The sequence below is a fragment of the Pleurodeles waltl genome, chromosome 9 (genome assembly GCF_031143425.1).
Source record: "Pleurodeles waltl isolate 20211129_DDA chromosome 9, aPleWal1.hap1.20221129, whole genome shotgun sequence".
NCBI lineage: Eukaryota > Metazoa > Chordata > Amphibia > Caudata > Salamandridae > Pleurodeles > Pleurodeles waltl.
Genome location: NC_090448.1, coordinates 188,819,245 through 188,845,812, shown reverse-complemented (window position 1 = coordinate 188,845,812; position 26,568 = coordinate 188,819,245).

The following is a 26,568-nucleotide window of genomic DNA, read 5'->3' as shown; positions in this document are numbered from 1 at the left end:
TAAGCAGGTGGTGGTATCACCTAGCTTACCTGTAGACTGTCTCTTAGGTAATGACCTAGAGGCCTCAGGTTGGGCTGATGTAGAGTTTTATGCCCATGCAGCCATGCTGGGCATCCCTGAGGAATTGTTCCCTCTCATTTCAAGTGGAATGAAAAAGCAAAGGAGAGAAGGCCTGAAAACTCAGGATCCCTCTCCATCAACAGGTAAAAAGGGTATCACAGTATCCCCTAACCACCCTACCATTCAGGATAATATTCCTGGGGTGGGAGAAACCTCTCCTGGGGTGGCACCTGTTCCAAGGGAATCATCAGCTGGCAAAGCTGGACTCCCTGAGGTGGAAGTACCTCTCTGTGGGATAACTAACATTGGTGAGAAAAACAGCACCATTTTAGTTAACATGGAGCATCCCTCCAACCCTCCCAGAGAAACTTTAGTGCAGAAACCCTGCACTACCTCACAACACTTAGGACAGCATCCCTGCCCTAGTGTGGAGCTCATAGGACAGCATCCCTGCCCTACTCCAACTCAAGAGAAACAGCATCCCTGTTCTCTCTTCCAGCCAGATGGACAAAGTTTTTGCCCAGCTATGGCTTTTCTGAGACAGCATCCCTGTCTGGCATTTCCATCACTACAAATAGGTTCAGTGGACAATTCCCACTGCTCTAAACTAAAACTTACTGATAGAAACTCTGAAAATACATCTTCACATTGTTGCTTAGCTAAAAAACTTCAAACAGGGTGGTTTACATCCCCACAGGGAAGTAACCATATAGTGGATGATAAAGGGAGTAACCAGTCTATTGCAGAGCTACTCTCTACTTATCACCACTTAGACAATAAAGTCTCAACTGGCCAAGGTTAGCCTTATTGTCCTTCGTTTGGGGGGGGGTTGTGTGAGAAGGTAGCCTCTTTCTAGCCTTGTTACCCCCACTTTTGGCCTGTTTGTGAGTGTATGTCAGGGTGTTTGTCACTGTTTTCACTGTCTCACTGGGATCCTGATGGCCAGGCCTCAGTGCTCATAGTGAAAACACTATGTTTTCAGTATGGTTGTTATGTGTCACTGGGATCCTGCTAGTCAGGACCCCAGTGCTCATAGGTTTGTGGCCTATATGTATGTGTCACTGGGACCCTGTCACACAGGGCCCCAGTGCTCATAGGTGTGCATGTATATGTTCCCTGTGTGGTGCCTAACTGTCTCACTGAGGCTCTGCTAACCAGAACCTCAGTGGTTATGCTCTCTCATTTCTTTCCAAATTGTCACTAACAGGCTAGTGACCATTTTTACCAATTTACATTGGCTTACTGGAACACCCTTATAATTCCCTAGTATATGGTACTGAGGTACCCAGGGTATTGGGGTTCCAGGAGATCCCTATGGGCTGCAGCATTTCTTTTGCCACCCATAGGGAGCTCTGACAATTCTTACACAGGCCTGCCACTGCAGCCTGAGTGAAATAACGTCCACGTTATTTCACAGCCATTTTACACTGCACTTAAGTAACTTATAAGTCACCTATATGTCTAACCTTTACCTGGTAAAGGTTAGGTGCAAAGTTACTTAGTGTGAGGGCACCCTGGCACTAGCCAAGGTGCCCCCACATTGTTCAGAGCCAATTCCCTGAACTTTGTGAGTGCGGGGACACCATTACACGCGTGCACTACATATAGGTCACTACCTATATGTAGCTTCACAATGGTAACTCCGAATATGGCCATGTAACATGTCTATGATCATGGAATTGCCCCCTCTATGCCATCCTGGCATAGTTGGCACAATCCCATGATCCCAGTGGTCTGTAGCACAGACCCTGGTACTGCCAAACTGCCCTTCCTGGGGTTTCACTGCAGCTGCTGCTGCTGCCAACCCCTCAGACAGGCATCTGCCCTCCTGGGGTCCAGCCAGGCCTGGCCCAGGATGGCAGAACAAAGAACTTCCTCTGAGAGAGGGTGTGACACCCTCTCCCTTTGGAAAATGGTGTGAAGGCAGGGGAGGAGTAGCCTCCCCTAGCCTCTGGAAATGCTTTCTTGGGCACAGATGTGCCCAATTCTGCATAAGCCAGTCTACACCGGTTCAGGGACCCCTTAGCCCCTGCTCTGGTGCGAAACTGGACAAAGGAAAGGGGAGTGACCACTCCCCTGACCTGCACCTCCCCTGGGAGGTGTCCAGAGCTCCTCCAGTGTGCTCCAGACCTCTGCCATCTTGGAAACAGAGGTGCTGCTGGCACACTGGACTGCTCTGAGTGGCCAGTGCCACCAGGTGACATCAGAGACTCCTGCTGATAGGCTCCTTCAGGTGTTAGTAGCCTATCCTCTCTCCTAGGTAGCCAAACCCTCTTTTCTGGCTAATTAGGGTCTCTGTCTCTTGGGAAACTGGAGATAACGAATGCATGAGCTCAACCGAGTTCCTCTGCATCTCTCTCTTCACCTTCTGATAAGGAATCGACTGCTGACCGCGCTGGAAGCCTGCAAACCTGCAACATAGTAGCAAAGACGACTACTGCAACTCTGTAACGCTGATCCTGCCGCCTTCTCGACTGTTTGCCTGCTTGTGCATGCTGTGGGGGTAGCCTGCCTCCTCTCTGCACCAGAAGCTCTGAAGAAATCTCCCGTGGGTCGACGGAATCTTCCCCCTGCAACCGCAGGCACCAAAAAGCTGCATTACCGGTCCCTTGGGTCTCCTCTCAGCACGACGAGCGAGGTCCCTCGAATCCAGCGACTCTGTCCAAGTGACCCCCACAGTCCAGTGACTCTTCAGCCCAAGTTTGGTGGAGGTAAGTCCTTGCCTCACCTCGCTGGGCTGCATTGCTGGGAACCGCGACTTTGCGGCTACTTCGGCCCCTGTGCACTTCCGGCGGAAATCCTTCATGCACAGCCAAGCCTCGGTCCACGGCACTCTAACCTGCATTGCACGACTTTCTAAGTTGGTCTCCGGCGACGTGGGACTCCTTTGTGCAACTTCGGCGAGCACCGTTTCACGCATCCTTGTAGTGCCTGTTTCTGGCACTTCTCCGGGTGCTACCTGCTTCAGTGAGGGCTCTTTGTCTTGCTCGATGTCCCTTCTCTCTTCAGGTCCAATTTGCGACCTCCTGGTCCCTCCTGGGCCCCAGCAGCGTCCAAAAACGCCAAACGCACGATTTGCAACTAGCAAGGCTTGTTGGCGTCTTTCCGGTGGGAAAACACTTTTGCACCACTCTCCAAGGCGAGAGGGATCCGTCCACCAAGGGGGAAGTCTCTAGCCCTTTTAGTTCCTGCAGAAACCTCAGCTTCTTCTGTCCAGTTGAAGCGTCTTTGCACCCGCAGCTGGCATTTCCTGGGCATCTGCCCATCTCCGACTTGCTTGTGACTTTTGGACTTGGTCCCCTTGTTCCACAGGTACCCTAGATTGGAAATCCACAGTTGTTGCATTGCTGGTTTGTGTCTTTCCTGCATTATTCCTCTAACACGACTACTTTGTCCTTAGGGGAACTTTAGTGCACTTTGCACTCACTTTTCAGGGTCTTGGGGAGGGTTATTTTTCTAACTCTCACTATTTTCTAATAGTCCCAGCGACCCTCTAGAAGGTCACATAGGTTTGGGGTCCATTCGTGGTTCGCATTCCACTTTTGGAGTATATGGTTTGTGTTGCCCCTATCCCTATGTTTCCCCATTGCATCCTATTGTAACTATACATTGTTTGCACTGTTTTCTAAGACTATACTGCATATTTTTGCTATTGTGTATATATATCTTGTGTATATTTCCTATCCTCTCACTGAGGGTACACTCTAAGATACTTGGGCATATTGTCATAAAAATAAAGTACCTTTATTTTTAGTATAACTGTGTATTGTGTTTTCTTATGATATTGTGCATATGACACTAAGTGGTACTGTAGTAGCTTCACACGTCTCCTAGTTCAGCCTAAGCTGCTCTGCTAAGCTACCATTATCTATCAGCCTAAGCTGCTAGACACCCTATACACTAATAAGGGATAACTGGGCCTGGTGCAAGGTGCAAGTACCCCTTGGTACTCACTACAAGCCAGTCCAGCCTCCTACATAAGGACAGAACTATTAGAATGTGGTTAGATTCCTATTGAATTTAATCTCTTTGGGGTTGAGTATTTAAATAGTCAAGCGAGTGATAGCAGACTTTACAATTAAATAATTAAAGATCCTGCGCCAAAGCATCATCCAAAACATTTATGTCTAGAATATGGAATTTATGAAACGTTTCAGGACATAAACTGTTCCTTAATCTACGACTTGGAATGGCACAAAATTGGAACAGCCTGACAACTGAATTCTAGACTGAAGGAGCACAAACCTGGACATGGTTGTGGAGAGAGCTATATACACAAGCCTTTCCTGCCCTCACAAATGTAATAAATTCAGGGATCCAGTATGTATTATCACACCTATAGCAGAACCTCAGTGGGAAGTAAAAGTAGGTCATCCAGGCACTGCAAACAAAATGATCATGTATGCAGTTGGTCAACCAATACTATATGTGCAGTACATGCAACATTATAATGTGGCAGAAAGATACTATCTTGAAGAGATTGCAGAGGCACACTAACATCTTTGCACAGTACCAATGTCTGTGTTTAGCTGAAGTGAGATATACTGCAGTCCTCATCCAAAGGTATAAATGTCCTTTATTTCATTTTGAAAAAAGTGCAAAATAAAATGTTTACATAAACATACATAAAGTGCAAAAAGTGAATGGACGCTAGCCCCTTGCATGTCAATGTTTAAACCAATACTTTTCCTTTATGTTCCCTAATTTATGACTCTGATTTGATAACTAGATCAGAATTCAAATGTTTTGTTTCACCTTTCAGTTATGTATCTTCCCTGTGCATTAACAGTTCCTATCTTTCTCTTATAATCTTTATACCTTGACCTTTAGAGTTACTTCTTTAATTGAATATTAACATCATATTGTCTGAAAATTACACATATTCATCATTTAAGGATGTTTTTTGCATTGCAAGTTTGAATTTTGTCTGTGGGATAAGATTGATTGCCCTTCGGAGATTACATTTTTGAGCTAACAGTCTGAGAGGAAAATCCAGGTTTTTCAGAAATTATACTCGTGCAGTACAGCTGCTAGAGCTGAATCCAATTCTTTCAATAATCCTGAAGGAGATGACATGGTCTAAGGGTTTTTTAATGGATTAGGAGTCTTGTCTCTGAAAGAGGAGTCTTGAGAAAGTAACTAAAAGCATGACACTCAAATATACTCAGCCCTATCTCATGTGGAATCTCCCCCATGTAGTGAGGTGCCTTTTCTTCTTATTTAGATTAGATAGAGTGCCACTCAGAGAATTAATTTCCAAATGGGATGGAGCCACGAATATTTGTGACCTGTGCCAAACGGGGGTGCAGAAAATTAGGCACGTATTACTAGTCAGCCCTGCTCTAACCATTCACTGGACAAAATGACTGAAACCCCTCGTTTTGCGACTAAATATCCAATCAGCTGGAGGGGCCCTGAACGCTTTATATAAAACACCAAATGAAATGTTCTGTATTACGATTTTTAATTTCTTTAAATGCTTTTTAAACCTATTTTCAATCCATCTCAATTATTGAGTGTGAGCAGTTTGCCAGCGCTGACTCAATATAGTAATGTTGGGTCGATGTTGGACGAATCCCCAGACTTACCTGGGAGGAGAGATTTTATAAGGATTTGTTGATTTTAAATGCATTTTGTATAACCATGCAGATTGGTTAGAGGGTAGCATGTCTATGTTAGATCTCTGGATTTTAGTATCAGCGACATAATGTGACTGTTCAACTGTGATCTTAATTTAAATATTCGCAGAAGGTCATTGGGGAAGTCACTAAGAATGATATCTTTTGGAGTCATAGTACTCGGGTTGTCATGGATGAGGTACATGGCAAAGAGCGGGAGTGGAGGACTTTTCCTTTATGATTTTAGAGAAAATAACTGTATGAACTTCATTTTATACGGAACTATATTTATATAATTTTATCAGTGTGTGTGTACGTTTAGTGCATGTGGACCTCTTCAGAGTTCCAAATCAAGCAATAATAAATTGAATTGAACTAACAAAACAGATTAGACGCTGTTTCTTTTCTAAAAAAAAAATATTTTATATATATTGTCAACAATACATAAATATAAATCAAGGAGTTTGATTTGTTTCTTAGAGGCTTTAATGGAAAATGTAAAGTGAGAGTTTCCATTAAATATGTTAAACTATTTTTTAAGAATTTATTATGAGGCACTCAAAATTAACAAATTATCAATATACAGCAGTAAAGTCTATATCTTATTCTTGTGTATAACTTCCATAATTTGTTTTTGCATAATTTCACAAAACTATGTGAAGTAACACATATTTGCTCAACATGCATATCACACTTACGAAATTACACAAATTAAAAGAAATCAACTCAGGAATGGAACACAGTGTGCAAAAAGGCACTGAATCTCAGATGTGGAACAGTTTGGAGAGCAAATGTCTCAACTGCAGAGGTCAATGGTACCTCTTGTTGAGTTAAATCTACTTTATACATATTTAATTTATCAATTCACATATGTACCATGTGAAATGTAAGCCATGAAGAGCTTCCAACGACCTAGACTGGGGAAGAATAAAATGTAATTCCATAATATGTTACTATTTTCTGAACAGTTAATATATACACAAGGCCTTAGGCCAGCCAACAACATGACTTATTTGTTAAAAAAAATACATTTTGCTTTTAGCAGTGTGTAATTAGGAGGATGAAGGAAGCAGTGGTCTCAAGTAGTTTAAATGCAACACCAGGAATTCAATGAATTACAGTACCTTTGACTAGAAGAAGTGAGTGCCCTAAAGGATTAGTACAAGAAAATGTGCTAATAAAAGCAGGATTGCTGTTAGTCTACAAATGATACTCAAAACGAAAACTCCAAGTGTATTGTAGGAATGTGTTTTGCATACTTGCATACCATCCATGACTTATGACAGTGATGGAAATGAAAAGCGTAATAGGCAAGGAAATTACTTCTTGCAGCAGACATAAAATGTGAAACTTCAGTAAAAAAAGGAGTAGTCTTCAAGTGTTCAATTGAGAAAAGAATATAGGATGTCTCTTTTGTAGAAATCATTATTTATTCTGTAATAAATGTTTTAAGAAAGAAAGATAGTTACAAGTTTATCAAAGAATAAGGTATCTTGGCTGTCTTGAGTGTATGTAGTACCCAACTTCAATGTATTAATGCATGCATTTCAGCCTTGTGGATGCAGTAAAGAAGACAAGTCTTGAAAATGTTTTAAAATAGAGGTTGTGAAAGAGTGAGATTGATAGTTAGCTTTAAATTGAGTTTGAAAATCATTCTCAATAACTTTGAAAGTATTTTGCAATGTTTGCCTGTCAGCTGCTGTTGAAATCTTTCTGCAGTTTCTCTCTCAGAGTATGCCTGGTCTCCTTGTATAACAGCACAATCATTGTAGCTATCAACCTTTAATTCTTTGCCGTTTGTGGCTCAAATGAGAATCACTGAAGTCCATAATGTCACTTATTTTTTACATACATTTCTTCACCCCACTCAAACTAGATTGTGATAATCATTTTCAGCACAACTCCTTGACACTTTAAGTAGTTACAGCCACAGTGGAATATGAGTTATACGTAGGGTCTGACCTATTTGCTAATGTATGAGTAGCTTCATACAGAGTCTTGCACATACAAGTATCAGGATTTGAAGACTCAAACAGTGGTAGATTTTATATTATAGTTTGAACCATTTCATTCAAATAATGATTCGTAATGTTTTCTTTTCTTTTCCAATCTGCTAACTGTGTCGTAATAATTATCTCCAGTTACCATGTTTTTAAATCTGAAAGAAACGCAAAGCGCACACAAGTCACCTGTTGCACCTGTTGCACAGTCTTATTTATAAGTATATATTTGTTAGGAATCATACATGTACTGAACAAGGCAAAATTGTCCTGACTTTGCTAAGATTTAGTTCTCCAATCATTTTGTCACTCATATATTTCTTCCAAAATATGTAACCTTGTTCTAAAAAAGAAGTAATGGACTGAGGTGAATGGATACATCCATGATGAGTTATTAAAAGATTTTCAGGCTTTCTGTTATCCCTGCAGTTAGGTGGCAATCTCTACACCTAAAAATAGGAGAGATGAAAGCAGAGACCTCATTCATAAGTTTGTAGATAGCATTTTATACTACCTTTTATACTACGTTATGAGTACCATGCTACTACTGCCAAAAGTAATACAAAATGCAGTTTGTAAATTTTCTCCATGTAGCATAGCCAGACAAGATGGAGCAGGTAGCCCTAACATTCCCTAAGGTACTCATTTTGACATTCTACACTACATGAAGTGAATGGTCACCCAACCAAGTATGGTATATTTGGCATCCTAAAGAGATTTCCAGGTTTTTTATACAGTTCACATTCAGCAGGTGTGTGGAAGCTTTAGAAGTTTTCAAATGCTTATTTTGGGGTCTACGGGATTAAACTCCTCCCATGAGTATAATATTTTAACCACTTTCTAGACCTGTGGAAGAACAAAGAGATGAGGACTGGATCTTGTTTGCTCTGACTGAGGAGGAGCCCTGAAATGCTAGAAATGCTCCCTTTAATAACCAGGACAAAGTAGTCGACTCCAAGGGTCAGTAGGCTAACCTCCTGTAAGGCTACAAGACAACAGCAAACTGAAACAAATATTTGAACTCAAAGTCCAGTTGCCCAGTTTTAACTCGGCCTGCCCTGGACCCTGCAGGGTCAACCCCTTAAAGTTGGAAGTGCTTCCCCTGGAGTTTTGGAAACTTAACTGAAGAGCTGAAGGGAAAAGTGATTGACCCTTGCAAAATTGGGACTTAGATATTTTTTGGATTTCCATCCAGAACTTTGATGACCCTGAGACTTCCATAACAGGATGGACGCCAGCAAGCCCTTGGAGAACTTGTGTTCAAGGATGTAGAGAGCAGGCCCTGTCCTTCTCACTCCCAGGCAAGAAGTAGAAGGCAGCAGACTAACACAGAAGAGCAGGTAGCAAAGTGGCTGTCCCTCCTACAGCACAGCAATCAGCAGGTCAGCACAGCAATACAGTGGAAAATTGAAAAGTTACAGTCCCTCTGACCGCACAGCAGCTCTTCCTCCTTGCAGAATGTGCTTGGCTCCAGAAGAGTACTGATTTGGTGGGGTTTGGGGTCCAGTACCGATACCCAGTTAAGCCTTTGGAGTGGGGGAGACTTCAAAGAGAAGCCTTTGAAATGAACAAGGTCCCTGTCCTTAATTCTCTGGCTCCAGACACTTTACAGGAGTTTATGCAGCTCTTTGTGTGGGAACAGGCACAGCCCTATTCAGGTGTAAGTGTCAGCTCCTGCCTCCGAAGCCAAGGAAGCCCTATCAGCCTGGTGATGTTCTATCAGAATGTAAATGTCAAACGCAGCGCCCTTTGTGTGACTGTGTTGAGGGAATGCACAACGTCCAACTGTCACCCATCCCAGATGTGTATTCAGAGACAGGCAGAGGCACAGAATGGTTAAAGTAAGAAAATGCAAACTTTCTAAAAAGGGCCATTTTCGGATTTACAATTTAAAATCAGACTTCATCATGAGTTGAGATTTTAACTTTGAGCACAGAGACATCAAGCTCCATATTTCTGTCTGTTCCCAACATAAGTTACATTTGAAGGCTGCTTCCAAGTCACCACAATGTTAACCCATTGGAGGGATAGGCTTTGTAGTAGTGAAAAATGAATTTAGTAGTTTTTCAGTACCAGACTTAAAAGTACAGGACCAACATTTTAAATACACTGCACCTTGCCATTCGGACTAGCTAGGGTCTACTTTCTGTGTTACATGCATGTCATGAAAAGGACGGTTTGGCACCAGCAGTGGGTGGACATGCCAGGCCTAAAAAACTGCACATATAGGCTCTGCAGTGGCAGGCCTGAGACATGTGTAAAGGGATACTGTAGAGGGTGCCACTTTCAGTGCTGCAGGCCCACTAGGATCATTTAATTTCCAGGCCCTGGACACAAATAGTGAACTTTACTAAGGACTTACAATTAAATTAAACATGTGAATTGTGAATAAGCCTATGTTACCATGTTTAGCATACAGAGCATCTGCACTTTAGCACTGGTTAGCAGTAGTAAAGTTCACAGAATCTTACAGCCACCAAAAATGAAGTAAAAATAAAACTGACAGTCAGAAGGCAAAAACGTCAGAGTGAACTAAGCCAAGGATGCCAGGTCTGTCATCTGGGTTCAAACTGGAATGAAGTGGCAAGCAAAACAAAGATGGACAAAGGCCCGCATCTGTGACTGAGAGTGAATGTTTGACATTGTCCAGCATTCTGTGTATCATCTGTTCTTTTTGCCTTTATCGCACCTTTAAGTAGCCCTTCTAAACATGTCCCAGGCCTGACATTCCAACCTGTATGTGCAATTTTAAATGCCTTTTTTGACCTGGGAAAAAAAAAAAAACCTTTTGCCTGGCCGGAACCTTTCTTTTTTATACATATGTCACCCCTTGGGTAGGCCCTAAACAGCCCACAGGGCAGGGTGTAGTGTATTTAAATGAAGGGCGTGCACTTTTAGGACTGGTAGTGAAAAGCTCTTAAATTTGTTTTTTTCACTGCAGCAAGGTCTACCTTTTCCCTAGGATAACATTGGGTTGCCTTTTTACATTTAGTAAGGGTTAACATTTGATTAGGAACAGGTAAACATTTCATATTTGGTGTCTGAAATTTTTTAATTAAAAAACATCTTTAATCGTAGTCAGATTTTAAGATACAATTTTGAAAATGTCACTTTTTAGAAAGTTGAAAATTTCCAGTCCTAACTGTTCAGAGCCTGCTACTGGGTCACATGACGGGGTGTAACTGACAGTTGGACTTTATTTATTCCTCCCAGACAGCCTAAAAAAAGAGGGATTAAGTGTGCCTGGATGGACCATCACTGTCACAAATGGGCGGGGAGGGGTGGAGCTGAGCATAGCCCCACTTGCAACTGAATTGTCTGATCTCTGCTTTCACACAAGGATCTTGTCACCCCTCATTGTTAATGCTGTCAGCTTAGAGACATGGCAGGCATGCCAGGAAACTTCTGGCTCTTTAAAGGGAATGCTTCAGAAATGCTTACTTCATAGAAGGCACCATGGATAAAAAGATGACCCTCAGTCCGACTCTTCAGTAAACTCTTGGACCTGTGGATGCTAAAGAAGACGGACTGCTGTGGTTGTTTTCTGAAAGAATTACTGCTGCCCTGCTGCCCTTCTACTCAGCAAACTGCTACCCTGCTTTCTGAGAAGGAAGACTCAACCTGCATTGTTTCTCCCAGACTGAAGTGACTCCAAGGTCATTCAACTGACCTCCAGTTTTGAGCTCTAGGCACATAACAAGCTCAGGAGGCTCCCTGCAACTGCTGAGCTGACCTTCAGCCTGGACCTGCAACTGGGCCTGCCTGAACCCTCTTGACCTCTACTGTAATGAGTTCCTGATACCCTCAAGTCCTGAAACCTTCTTGTGGCATCAGTTGACCTCTAGCCCCCCCAAAAAGCAGATATCCTGATGTTTTGGGCTGTTTATGAATGCAAACAGGCTGTTCGCACCAAGATCTTGCCAATCTTGCTGCCTGCTAATGCTAGGTTTCAGCAAACCTGGCTCTTTATGCCACAGACACCGCCAATTACACCCAGCAGCACAATATCTGCACTTTGCGCTAATGCTTGCGGTGACAGCCAACCTGATGCTCCAGCAACAACAATCCATCATGCCCAACAGGATCTTCGGACTCCAGCGATAATCATCTATGATCGGGGACGTGCTCTATGTGCTACATCAATGACCATCTGTGACACTCCACGTGCTCCTTGCAGCTCTTTCCACAACAAATGGTATGCCTTGTGCTGAATTTTGAAGGTAACCCTTTTGGCTGGACTTACTTGGTCCCTGTACCTGGCCAATGCCTAGAGTTTTTGGTTGAAGTGCTGCATAAATACTTTACATATTACCTCTATGTAAAGCCTAGCTAATCTCTGTTAAGATACCTGAGAGTTAAGCACTGGTTAGTTTGGGGTTTGTTTGTGACTTCACCCTGACAAGGTTTTTGGTTACTGCTTGAGTAGGGTTTCAACCAATAATCCAATTTGCAACAGACATGCTATGTTATGCTGTGCCACACAGTTTTTGCAAAATGTGGCTTTTGCAATTTGCATGATATCTTGGTGCCTTGGAGACTTGGTGTGCAGGTTATTTGCTGGGTAAATATATTTCCTGCTGCAGGGGCACTGAAGGGGGTTGGCTGTACTACCTTTTATCAACAGGGCCTGTGCGACTATATCAGTGTGTTTACATAAGTTTCCATTGTTTGTTCTAACGGTAGGCCGTTTCTGTCCCAAATGACAATGTTTGCCCTCTCCCAGTATGCTCAGCCCTATCTAATGTGGAATCTCCCCCATGTAGTGAGGTGCCTTTTCTTCTTAATTAGATTAGATAGAGTGCCACTCAGAGAATTAATTTCCAAATGGGATGGAGCCACGAATATTTGTGACCTGTGCTAAACGGGGGTGCAGAAAATTAGGCACGTATTACTAGTCAGCCCTGCTCTAACCATTCACTGGACAAAATTACTGAAACCCCTCGTTTTGCGACTAAATATCCAATCAGCTGGAGAGGCCCTGAACGCTTTATATAAAACACCAAATGAAATGTTCTGTATTACGATTTTTAATTTCTTTAAATCCTTTTTAAACCTATTTTAAATCCATCTCAATTATTGAGTGTGAGCGGTTTGCCAGCGCTGACTCAATATAGTAATGTTGGGTCGGTGTTGGATGAATCCCCAGACTTACCTGGGAGGAGAGATTTTATGAGGATTTGTTGATTTTAAATGCATTTTGTAGAACCATGCTGATTGGTTAGAGGGTAGCATGTCTATGTTAGATCTCTGGATTTTGGTATCAGGGACATAATGTAACTGTTCAACTGTGATCTTAATTTAAATATTCGCAGAAGGTCATTGGGGAAGTCACTAAGAATGATATCTGTTGGAGTTATAGTACTCGGGTTGTCATGGATGAGGTACATGGCAAAGAGCGGGAGTGGAGGACTTTTCCTTTATGATTTTAGAGAAAATAACTGTATGAACTTCATTTTATATGGAACTGTATTTATATAATTTTATCAGTGTGTGTGTACATTTAGTGCATGTGGACCTCTTCAGAGTTCCAAATCAAGCAATAATAAATTGAATTGAGCTAACAAAACAGATTAGAGGCTGTTTCTTTTCTAAAAAAAAATATTTTATATATATTGTCAACAATACATAAATATAAATCAAGGAGTTTGATTTGTTTCTTAGAGGCTTTAATGGAAAATGTAAAGTGAGAGTTTCCATTAAATATGTTAAACTATTTTTTAAGAATTTATTATGAGGCACTCAAAATTAACAAATTATCAATATACAGCAGTAAGGTCTATATCTTAATCTTGTGTAAAACTTCCATAATTTGTTTTTGCATAATTTCACAAAACTATGGGCCAGATGTAGCAAAGTATTTGCACGTCGCAAACGGCGAAAATCGCCGTTTGCGAGGTGCAAATGCCTCTTTGCTATGCAGAAATGCACATTGCGAGTCGGTACCGACTCGCAATATGCATTTCCGACTCGCAAATAGGAAGGGGTGTTCCCTTCCTATTTGCGAGTCTGAGTGGTATGCAATACCACTTGCGACCGCGTGCGCGGTCGCAAATGGCATCGCAGTTACCATCCACTTCAAGTGGATGGTAACCCACTCGCAAATTGGAAGGGGTCCCCATGGGACCCCTTCCAGTTTGTGACTGGACCCACAAATATTTTTTCAGGGCAGGGAGTGGTCCAAGGGACCACTCCCTGCCCTGAAAAAATACCGAAACTAAAGGTTTCGGGTTTTTTTTTAAGTGCAGCTCGTTTTCCTGTAAGGAAAACGGGCTACACTTAAAAAAAAAAAAACTGCTTTATTTAAAAGCAGTCACGGACATGGAGGTCTGTTGACGTCAGCAGGCCTCCATGTTTGCGAGTGCCTATACTCGCTATGGGGCCGCAATTTGCGACCCACCTCATGAATATTCATGAGGTGGGTCATTGCGACCCCATATTGAGTCGCAGTCGGTGTCTGAGACACCGTACTGCATAGCAATTTGCGAGGTGCAAAGTGCGAGTCGCAGGGACTCGCACTTTGCACCTCGCAAATTTTAAATTTGCTACATCTGGCCCTATGTGAAGTAACACATATTTGCTCAACATGCATATCACACTTACGAAATTACACAAATTAAAAGAAATCAACTCAGGAATGGAACACAGTGTGCAAAAAGGCACTGAATCTCAGATGTGGAACAGTTTGGAGAGCAAATGTCTCAACTGCAGAAGTCAATGGTACCTCTTGTTGAGTTAAATCTACTGTATACATATTTAATTTATCAATTCACATATGTACCATGTGAAATGTAAGCAATGAAGAGCTTCCAACGACCTAGACTGGGGAAGAATAAAATGTAATTCATAATATGTTACTATTTTCTGAACAGTTAATATATACACAAGGCCCTAGGCCAGCCAACAACATGACTAATTTGTTAAAAAAATATACATTTTGCTTTTAACAGTGTGTAATTAGGAGGATGAAGGAAGCAGTGGTCTCAAGTAGTTTACATGCAACACCAGGAATTCAATGAATTACAGTACCTTTGACTAGAAGAAGTGAGTGCCCTAAAGGATTAGTACAAGAAAATGTGCTAATAAAAGCAGGATTGCTGTTAGTCTACAAATGATACTCAAAACGAAAACTCCAAGTGTATTGTAGGAATGTGTTTTGCATACTTGCATACCATCCATGACTTATGTTTTTGACAGTGATGGAAATGAAAAGCGTAATAGGCAAGGAAATTACTTCTTGCAGCAGACATAAAATTTGAAACTTCAGTAAAAAAAGGAGTAGTCTTCAAGTGTTCAATTGAGAAAAGAATATAGGATGTCTCTTTTGTAGAAATCATTATTTATTCTGTAATAAATGTTTTAACCCCTTCGCTGCCAGGCCTTTTCCCCCTCCTGTGCCAGGCCTTTTTTTGCCTATTTGGGGCAGTTCGCGCTTAGGCCCTCATAACTTTTTGTCCACATAAGCTAACCAAGCCAAATTTGCGTCCTTTTTTTCCAACATCCTAGGGATTCTAGAGGTACCCAGACTTTGTGGGTTCCCTTGAAGGAGGCCAAGAAATTTGCCAAAATACAGTGAACATTTATTTTTTTTCAAAAAAATTGGAAAAAGTGGCTGCAGAAGAAGGCTTGTGGATTTCCCCCTGAAAATGGCATCAACAAAGGGTTTGCAGTGCTAAACTCAGCAGCTTCCTAGCTTTCAGGAACAGGCAGACTTGAATCAGAAAACCCAATTTTTCAACACAATTTTGGCATTTTACTGGGGCATACCCCATTTTTGCAATTGTTTGTGCTTTCAGCCTCCTTCCAGTCAGTGACAGGAATGGGCATGAAACCAATGCTGGATCCCAGAAACCTAACCATTTCTGAAAAGTAGACAAAATTCTGAATTCAGCAAGGGGTCATTTGTGTAGATCCTACAAGGGTTTCCTACAGAAAATAACAGCTGAAAAAGTAAAATATTGAAATTGAGGTGAAAAAAACATTAATTTTTCTCTACGTTTTACTCTGTAACTTTTCCCTGCAATGTCAGATTATGGAAAGCAATATACTGTTACGTCTGCTGGGCTCCTCTGGTTGCGGGGATATATAGGGCTTGTAGGTTCATCAAGAACCCGGGGAACCCAGAGCCAATAAATGAGCTGCACCCTGCAGTGCGTTTTCATTCTATACCGGGTATACAGCAATCCATTTGCTGAAAAATAAAGAGTAAAAAATTGCTATCAAGAAAACCTTTGCATTTACAAAAAGGGCACAAGATAAGGTGCTGAGGAGCAGTGGTTATTTGCACATCTCTGAATTCCGGGGTGACCATACTAGCATGTGAATTATAGGGAATTTCTCAAATAGATGTCTTTTTTACACACTCTCCTATATTTGGAAGGAAAAAATGTAGAGAAAGACAAGGGGCAATAGCACTTGTTTTGCTAATCTATGTTTCCCCAAGTCTCCCGATAAAAATGATACCTCACTTGTGTGGGTAGGCCTAGCGCCCGCGACAGGAAACGCCCCAAAACGCAACGTGGACACATCCCATTTTTTTTAAAGAAAACAGAGGTGTTTTTTGCGAAGTGCCTACCTGCAGATTTTGGCCTCTAGCTCAGCCGGCACCTAGGGAAACCTACCTTTCTGAAAACTAGAGACCTAGGGGAATCCAAGGAGGGGTGACTTGTGGGGCTCGGACCAGGTTCTGTTACCCAGAATCCTTTGCAAACCTCAAAATTTGGCTAAAAAACACATGTTCCTCACATTTCTGTGGCAGAAAGTTCTGAAATCTGAGAGGAGCCACAAATTTCCTTCCACCCAGCATTCCCCCAAGTCTCCCGATAAAAATGATACCTCACTTGCGTGGGTAGGCCTAGTGCCCGCGACAGGAAACACCCCAAAGCGCAACGTGGACACATCAAAAATTTTGGAAGAAAACAGAGGTGTTTTTTGCGAAGTGCCTACCTGTAGATTTTGGCCTCTAGCTCAGCCGGCACCTAGGGAAACCTACCAAACCTGTGCATTTCTGAAAACTAGAGACCTAGGGGAATCCAAGGAGGGCTGACTTGCGGGGTTCGGACCAGGTTCTGTTACCCAGAATCCTGTGCAAACCTCAAAATTTGGCTAAAAAAACACATGTTCCTCACATTTCTGTGGCAGAAAGTTCTGGAATCTGAGAGGAGCCACAAATTTCCTTCCACCCAGCGTTCCCCCAAGTCTCCCGATAAAAATGATACCTCACTTGTGTGGGTAGGCCTAGCGCCGGCGACAGGAAACACCCCAAAGTGAAACGTGGACACATCCAAAATTTTGGAAGAAAACAGAGGTGTTTTTTGCGAAGTGCCTACCTGTAGATTTTGGCCTCTAGCTCAGCCGGCACCTAGGGAAACCTACCAAACCTGTGTATTTCTGAAAACTAGAGACCTAGGGGAATCCAAGGAGGGGTGACTTGCGGGGCTCGGACCAGGTTCTGTTACCCAGAATCCTTTGCAAACCTCAAAATTTGGCTAAAAAATCACATGTTCCTCACATTTCTGTGGCAGAAAGTTCTGGAATCTGAGAGGAGCCACAAATTTCCTTCCACCCAGCGTTCCTCCAAGTCTCCCGATAAAAATGATACCTCACTTGTGTGGGTAGGCCTAGCGCCGGCGACAGGAAACACCCCAAAGCGCAACGTGGACACATCCAAAATTTTGGAAGAAAACAGAGGTGTTTTTGGCGAAGTGCCTACCTGTAGATTTTGGCCTCTAGCTCAGCCGGCACCTAGGGAAACCTACCAAACCTGTGCATTTCTGAAAACTAGAGACCTAGGGGAATCCAAGGAGGGGTGACTTGCGGGGCTCGGACCAGGTTCTGTTACCCAGAATCCTTTGCAAACCTCAAAATTTGGCTAAAAAAACACATGTTCCTCACATTTCTGTGGCAGAAAGTTCTGGAATCTGAGAGGAGCCACAAATTTCCTTCCACCCAGCGTTCCCCCAAGTCTCCCGATAAAAATGATACCTCACTTGTGTGGGTAGGTCTAGCGCCGGCGACAGGAAACACCCCAAAGCGCAATGTGGACACATCCCAAATTTTGGAAGAAAACAGAGGTGTTTTTTGCGAAGTGCCTACCTGTAGATTTTGGCCTCTAGCTCAGCCGGCACCTAGGGAAACCTACCAAACCTGTGCATTTCTGAAAACTAGAGACCTAGGGGAATCCAAGGAGGGTTGACTTGCGGGGCTCGGACCAGGTTCTGTTACCCAGAATCCTTTGCAAACCTCAAAATTTGGCTAAAAAAACACATGTTCCTCACATTTCTGTAGCAGAAAGTTCTGGAATCTGAGACGAGCCACAAATTTCCTTCCACCCAGCATTCCCCTAAGTCTCTCGATAAAAATGGTACCTCACTTCTGTGGGTAGGCCTAGCGCCCACGAAAGGAAATGGCCCAAAACACAACGTGGACAGAACATATTTTTTCACAGAAAACAGAGGTGTTTTTTGCAAAGTGCCTACCTGTGGAGTTTGGCCTCTAGCTCAGCCGGCCCCGGGAGGGGGGGGGGGCAGAAATGCCCTAAAATAAATTTGACCCCCCAAGCCCCCTTTGCCCCTGCCCGGGAACAACCCCTGCCTACGGGGTCGCTCCCCCTGCATGACATTGGCGCCAAAAAACAAATCCCAGGTGCCTAGTGGTTTCTGCCCCCTTGGAGGCAGATTGACCTTAAATCGGCCAATCTGCCCCAAGGGGGGCAGTAATGGCCTAAATACAATTTGCCCCCCAAGGGGAGCGACCCTTGCCTGATGGGTCGCACACCATCTCTAAAAAAACAAAAAAAAAAAAAAAAAAAAATTGCCCTGGAGCCTAGAGGTTTCTGCCCCCCCCGGGGGCAGATCGGCCTAATATAAATTTGCCCCCCCAACCCCCACCCCCCCCCGGGAGCGACCCTTGCCTACGGGGTCGCTCCCCCTGCGTGACATTGGCGCCAAAAAACAAATCCCCGGTGCCTAGTGGTTTCTGCCCCCTTGAGGGCAGATTGACCTAAAATTGGCCAATCTGCCCCCAGGGGGGCAGAAATGGTCTAAATACAATTTGCCCCCCAGGGGAGTGACCCTTGCCTGATGGGTCGCTCCCCATCTCTAAAAAAAGAAACATACAAAAAAAAAAACCACACACAAAAATTGCCCTGGCGCCTAGAGGTTTCTGCCGCCCCCTGGGGGCAGATCGGCCTAATAATAGGCCGATCCCAGGGGGGGCAGAAATGGCCTAAAATAAATTGCCCTCCCCCCCAGGGAGCGACCCTTGCCTAAGGGGTCGCTCCCTTTGCGTGAAATTCACGCAAAGAAAAAACTCCCTGGTGTCTAGTGGTTTCTACCCCCCTTGGGGGCAGATTGCCCTTATAAAAATAGGCCAATCTGCCCCCAAGGGAGGCAGAAATGGCCAAAATATAATTTTCCCCCAAGGGGAGCGACCCTTGCCTAAGGGGTCGCTCCCCACCAAAAAAAAAAAAAATGAAACATAAAAAAAAAAAATAAAAAAAAAAATGGTCCCTGGTGCCTAGAGGTTTCTGCCCCCCCGGGGGCAGATCGGCCTAATAGTAGGCCGATCTGCCCCCAGGGGGGGCAGAAAAGGCCTTCCCAAAAATATGCCCCCCCTGGGAGCGACCCTTGCCCAAGGGGTCGCTCCCTTTTGTCAATAACAATAAAAAAAAAAAAAATCACTGGTGTCTAGTGGTTTCTACCCCCCTTGGGAGCAGATTGGCCTCATCAAAATAGGCCAATCTGCCCCCAAGGGGGGCAGAAATGGCCAAAATATAATTTTCCCCCAAGGGGAGCGACCCTTGCTAAGGGGTCGCTCCCCACCAAAAAAAAAAAAAAATGAAACATTAAAAAAAAAAAAAATGGTCCCTGGTGCCTAGAGGTTTCTGCCCCCCCTGGGGGCAGATCGGCCTAATAGTAGGCCGATCTGCCCCCAGGGGGGGGCAGAAAAGGCCTTCTAAAAAAAATGTGCCCCCTGGGAGCGACCCTTGTCAGTTTCAATAAAAAAAATGAAAAATCCCTGGTGTCTAGTGGTTTCTACCCCCCTTGGGGGCAGATTGGCCTCATCAAAATAGGCCAATCTGACCCCAAGGGGGGCAGAAATGGCCAAAATATAATTTTCCCCCAAGGGGAGCGACCCTTGCCTAAGGGGTCTCTCCCCACCAAAAAAAAAAAATGAAACATAAAAAAAAAAAATGGTCCCTGGTGCCTAGAGGTTTCTGCCCCCAGGGGGGGCAGAAAAGGCCTTTCCGAAAATATGCCCCCCCTGGGAGCGACCCTTGCCCAAGGGGTCGCTCCCTTTTGTCAATAACAATAAAAAAAAAAAATCCCTGGTGTCTAGTGGTTTCTACCCCCCTTGGGGGCAGATTGGCCTCATCAAAATAGGCCAATCTGCCCCCAAGGGGGGCAGAAATGGCCAAAATATAATTTTCCCCCAAGGGGAGCGACCCTTGCCTAAGGGGTCACTCCCCACCAAAAAAAAAAATGAAACATAAAAAAAAAAAAAAAAATGGTCCCTGGTGCCTAGAGGTTTCTGCCCCCCCCTGGGGGCAGAAAAGGCCTTCTCAAAAAAATGTGCCCCCTGGGAGCGACCCTTGCCCAAGGGGTCGCTCCCTTTTGTCAGTTTCAATAAAAAAAAAAAATCCCTGGTGTCTAGTGGTTTCTACCCCCCTTGGGGGCAGATTGGCCTCATCAAAATAGGCCAATCTGCCCCCAAGGGGGGCAGAAATGGCCAAAATATAATTTTCCCCCAAGGGGAGCGACCCTTGCCTAAGGGGTCGCTCCCCACCAAAAAAAAAAAAAATGAAACATAAAAAAAAAATGGTCCCTGGTGCCTAGAGGTTTCTGCCCCCCAAAAATATGCCCCCCCTGGGAGCGACCCTTGCCCCAGGGGTCGCTCCCTTTTGTCAATAACAATAAAAAAAAATCCCTGGTGTCTAGTGGTTTCTACCCCCCTTGGGGGCAGATTGGCCTCATCAAAATAGGCCAATCTGCCCCCAAGGGGGGCAGAAATGGCCAAAATATAATTTTCCCCCAAGGGGAGCGACCCTTTAGGCAAAAAAAAAAAATGAAACATAAAAAAAAAAAAAAAAAAAAAAATGGTCCCTGGTGCCTAGAGGTTTCTGCCCCCCCTGGGGGCAGATCGCCTAATAAGGCCGATCTGCCCCCAGGGGGGGCAGAAAAGGCCTTCTCAAAAAAATGTGCCCCCTGGGAGCGACCCTTGCCCAAGGGGTCGCTCCCTTTTGTCAGTTTCAATTAAAAAAAAAAAAATCCCTGGGTCTAGTGGGGTTTCAAAAGCCGGATTGCAAGCAATCCGGCTTTTGAAACCCTCGGAGGGACTTCAAAGGGAAGGAAATAGATTTCCTTCCCTTTGAAGCCCCTCCGGGCCTCCCAGTGATTGAAAGAGAAATGCTTTTGCATTTCTTTTTCAATCGCGCTGGAAGCAGAGTTTCCAGTGCGACTAGGGAGGCCCCTGTGACACATCAGCGCGCGTGCGCTGACGTCACTGGGGGGGGTGGGGGGGGTCGGGGGTGGAAGGGGAAGGTCTTCCCCTACCATCCCCGACTTGGGGGGGGAGGGGGGTGCACGGGGGGCGCGCTAGCGCGCCCCCAAGTTCCCCTGTGCCATGGACGAGATGATCTCGTCCAAGGCACAGGGGAACTGTAGCCTTGGACGAGATCATCTCGTCCAAGGCACAGAACCGGTTAAGAAAGAAAGATAGTTACAAGTTTATCAAAGAATAAGGTATCTTGGCTGTCTTGAGTGTATGTAGTACCCAACTTCAATGTATTAATGCATGCATTTCAGCCTTGTGGATGCAGTAAAGAAGACAAGTCTTGAAAATGTTTTAAAATAGAGGTTGTGAAAGAGTGAGATTGATAGTTAGCTTTAAATTGAGTTTGAAAATCATTCTCAATAACTTTGAAAGTATTTTGCAATGTTTGCCTGTCAGCTGCTGTTGAAATCTTTCTGCAGATTCTCTCTCAGAGTATGCCTGTTCTCCTTGTATAACAGCACAATCATTGTAGCTATCAACCTTTAATTCTTTGCCACTTGTGGCTCAAATGAGAATCACTGAAGTCCATAATGTCACTTATTTTTTACATACATTTCTTCACCACACTCAAACTAGATTGTGATAATCATTTTCAGCACAACTTCTTGACACTTTAAGTAGTTACAGCCACAGTGGAATATGAGTTATACGTAGGGTCTGACCTATTTGCTAATGTATGAGTAGCTTCATACAGAGTCTTGTACATACAAGTATCAGGATTTGAAGACTCAAACAGTGGTAGATTTTATATTATAGTTTGAACCATTTCTTTCAAATAATGATTAGTAATGTTTTCTTTTCTTTTCCAATCTGCTAAATGTGTTTTAATAATTATCTCCAGTTACCATGTTTTTAAATCTGAAAGAAACGCAAAGCGCACACAAGTCACCTGTTGCACCTGTTGCACAGTCTTATTTATAAGTATATATTTGTTAGGAATCATACATGTACTGAACAAGGCAACATTGTCCTGACTTTGCTAAGATTTAGTTCTCCAATCATTTTGTCACTCATATATTTCTTCCAAAATATGTAACCTTGTTCTAAAAAAGAAGTAATGGACTGAGGTGAATGGATACATCCATGATGAGTTATTAAAAGATTTTCAGGCTTTCTGTTATCCTTGCAGTTAGGTGGCAATCTCTACACCTAAAAATAGGAGAGATGAAAGCAGAGACCTCACTCATAAGTTTGTAGATAGCATTTTATACTACGTTTTATACTACGTTATGAGTACCATGCTACTACTGCCAAAAGTAATACAAAATGCAGTTTGTAAATTTTCTCAATGTAGCATAGCCAGACAAGATGGAGCAGGTAGCCCTAACATTCCCTAAGGTACTCATTTTGTCATTCTACACTACATGAAGTGAATGGTCACCCAGCCCATTATGGTATATTTGGCATCCTAATGAGATTTCCAGGTTTTTTATACAGTTCACATTCAGCAGGTGTGTGGAAGCTTTAGAAGTTTTAAAATGCTTATTTTGGGGTCTACGGGATTAAACTCCTCCCATGAGTAAAATATTTTAACCACTTTCTAGACCTGTGGAAGAACAAAGAGATGAGGACTGGATCTTGTTTGCTCTGACTGAGGAGGAGCCCTGAAATGCTAGAAATGCTCCCTTTAATAACCAGGACAAAGTAGTCGACTCCAAGGGTCAGTAGGCTAACCTCCTGTATGGCTACAAGACAACAGCAAGCTGAAATAAATATTTGAACTCAAAGACCAGTTGCCCAGTTTTAACTCGACCTGCCCTGGACCCAGCAGGGTCAACCCCTTAAAGTTGGAAGTGCTTCCCCTGAAGTTTTGGAAACTTAACTGAAGAGCTGAAGGGAAAAGTGATTGACCCTTGCAAAATTGGGACTTAGATATTTTTTGGATTTCCATCCAGAACTCTGGATGACATAGATCAAAAACCAGAGTCAATCCAGTGAAAGCATGACCTTCTTGAGCGAATGAAAAATGTCTGTCCCTATAGGAGTTTCTCTGCAGCGCTAAACTTATGTTAGTGGGACCTGATTGAGAAGGTATCCTGCTTTGTTCAGCCCTGTTCAGGCACATTGTGCCAGCTGGCCTCTCTGGAGGAGTCTGAGCTCCAAAAAAGAGAGTAAGGGCCTTAATTTGATCTTGGCGGTAACAGTCCTGCAATCGAGTTTTTGACTAAAAGCTTGTTCTCTGCCAAAACAGATTTGGATGTGCCTTGCTGCCAAGAAAAAATTGTTAGTCCGACATCCACTTCTGCGTTGACAGATTGGAGGAGAAAAGGGGTGAAAATTTAACTTTTTCCTGATTCCACTTCTGCCTTTGAATGGACATGACGGTACAAAACCTTACGTCGCTGCTGCCACTGACCCACGGAGAAAACACAACCCCTCCATCACCAGACTCAAAGGTAGAGACTCCACATTGCCAAGGTACGTTGGTTGGGGCACTTCACAAGAAGTCAGGACCAATGCAAGCATATACATGTCACAGTCATTTTATTCAATCACTGTGACGTGCATATGTCAGAGAGACAATTGTGTCACACATGGCTGGGGACACACTGGCAAAAGACTCATATTGCACAAATACACAACTGTCATTGTGGTGTCAGTATTCATTGCCAGATAAATGCTGGCACCAAAATAATGGTACATTCACACTTGTCAATGGTGTCGAAGTGTGTGCATGGCAAGAGGACCTGTCCTGGTAGGTTTCTGCCATCTGTTGTGTATGTGAATCAGTATGTGTATGTGTGTATGTAGGTTGACTGGTTGAGTGGAGGGAGATGTAGTGGGTGGTGTGGTTGTGCCTGTATGTGGGTCACTTGCATGTGAAATCAAAGTTGTTGTTTATGTTGTGTTTCCATCTGACACATTCAGATTAGTGTTGTTGTCCGGCAGACATATTTGTGATGTGTGTAGTTGTGCTTCTGTGTGAGTTTGTGTAGATGGGTGTGTAGTTTTGGTTGCTGTCGTTGTGTTATATGTGGGTGCAGTGTCAATGGGGTGTATATGTTATGGCATGGATGTATGCAATGTGTGTTTTCAGCATGTACAGGTTGTGTTGTGTTGGTATTTTAATGGATGATGATGTGAATGTGGTGTGTTGTGTTGTGTGCTGTGCTGTGCTGTGCAAGGGGACACCTATGGCTAAGGGACAGTGTGTGCCTCTGTGTGCCACTTAATTCACTTCCACAACCCCTACCATTGCACGAAGTCCATTGAGTCCTACCAGCATCTCCTTCCATCAGCAACTCATCACCAATCCACTGCTTGCAGAGCTGTAACATCTAAATATGGTGGGCGGTACACCATTAACTAGGGGGTCTTTTCTGGTCCTCCGCCGATGCGGCTTGGTGGTAACACCACCACGATCTAAATCAGGCTCTAAGTCTAAAAAAATAAATCAGGTTTAGATGAAGGCAATAAATGTATCTATGCAATGGCATTTCTGGTCCTAAAATTTTAATTTTATCTGCCAAAACCAACAGCTTCAGCAGGACGTCACTCAAAGCCTATCCACCTTCAGTGAGATCTTTCGGCATAGAGCCTGCTGCAATGCAGTCTGAGAGATTTTGATTTACATTTTACAGACTAATTCAGAAGGTAAAATCCTTTTTAGAAATCATTCAGCTTGATTTATCAGACCTTAAATCTATTGTGTTTTGCCTCAAGGTATTCTTAAATCCTTCTCTACTGCAGCCAGTGCTTAGTATTTTTTGGTGCTATTTTCACTCAAAACTTTCAGAACTCATCTCTCCGCTTCCCATTACTGGAGTTTTGTCATTTTGTTCATTAAAGCTTACTCTATTTCTCTAATTCAGTTTGGAATGTTTTAATGTTTGATGTTTTGAATTTAATACTTTTTTTATACTGCATTCATATTTTACACATTGCTCTAAGTTAGGCCTATCTGCACTGTGCCATAGCTACCAAGCTGTTAAGCTCAGATGAATTTAGAAATGTTTGAGTTCAGACTGATAAGCTATTGTTATTATTCACCGAGGTGGGTGAACATCCACCCCGAATAATAATCCACTTTCTTACAAAGGTAATGATTTCTAAATATTTTATTTCTTCTGGCTATCTGAGAAACAAGAAGTTTATTATATTTTTTAATGGGTTATCATTATATTACATAAAAAGTGTCCCTGTTTTGTGCTATTGTCAGCTTACATTTTTCAGATGGTTAGGAGTACTGAGGCCCAAATTTAAGGATGGCCTTGCCCATCTAATGCCATATTAGTGGCATTTTTCTGATGCTAATGTAGCATTAGATTGCCAAAAATGCAGCACAATATCTACAAAGTGGTGCAAAGCATGCATTGCGCCACTTTGCGACCCTTTGCACCACATTATGAAATTTCCCACTTTCTACATTTGGCACAGAGATTTTGGTCCCGTTGGGCCACATGAGCATAAACAAATGTGGTACGAGGAGGCGCTAGGGGCTCATAAATCCTCCCTTATTTGTTTCAATGGCAAAGATGAGTATTTGGTGCCCAAGATTCAAACAATTTCATTTTTTGCAATGTTTTAGGTTAATGTTATGAGTAAAGGTGTGTGTCCAATATAAAGAAAAGATTTCAGGTTATGTGATAAAATTGTGAGTTTTGAAAGGAGCTGAATGGATTGCTGATTGTTAAAAATTGTTAAAGGGTCCGTTTGGGTCCTAGTTTTTGTTCAAGAACTTTGGAATCACGAAGGAGCAACAGAAAGCAAGGGTTTTACAGAGTGAGGTATTTGCGTATATGATATCAATAGACTCACTTTATTGTCAATAAAGCATAACAGCAATCCCAAAAGTGGAAAATCAAGGACCAGAAGTTAAACATTACAGACATTGGCCCTCATTACAACCTCAGCGGTCTTTTATGACTTTTCCGCTGGGCCAGCGGACAGTAAGAGTGTTACCATCTGCTGGCCCAACGGAAAAGTCACATCAACATTGCTGCCGGCTAAAAATCGAGCCGGCGGCAATGCTGATGTGCAGCGGGTGCAGTAGCACCCATCGCGCATTTCACTGCCTGAAATTCGGGCAGTGTAATGCGCGACGGGGCTATGCCTGGGGGCCTCTGCACTGCCCATGCCAAGTGCATGGGCAGTGCAGGGGCCCCAGGGACACCCCAAGTCCGCCTTACTGCCAGCATTTTCATGGCAGTGTTTACCATCGTGGCCAGGCTGGCGGTCGGGGACTCATAATCCCCAGGGCAGCGGTGCTTGCACCGCTGCCCTGGGGATTATGACCGCCAGGTGAAAGCCTGGCGGTATAGTGGAGGGGCCGACGGTATGGCCGTGGCTATTGCGCCACGGTCATAATAGCTGGTGGAACACTGCCAGCCTGTTGGCGG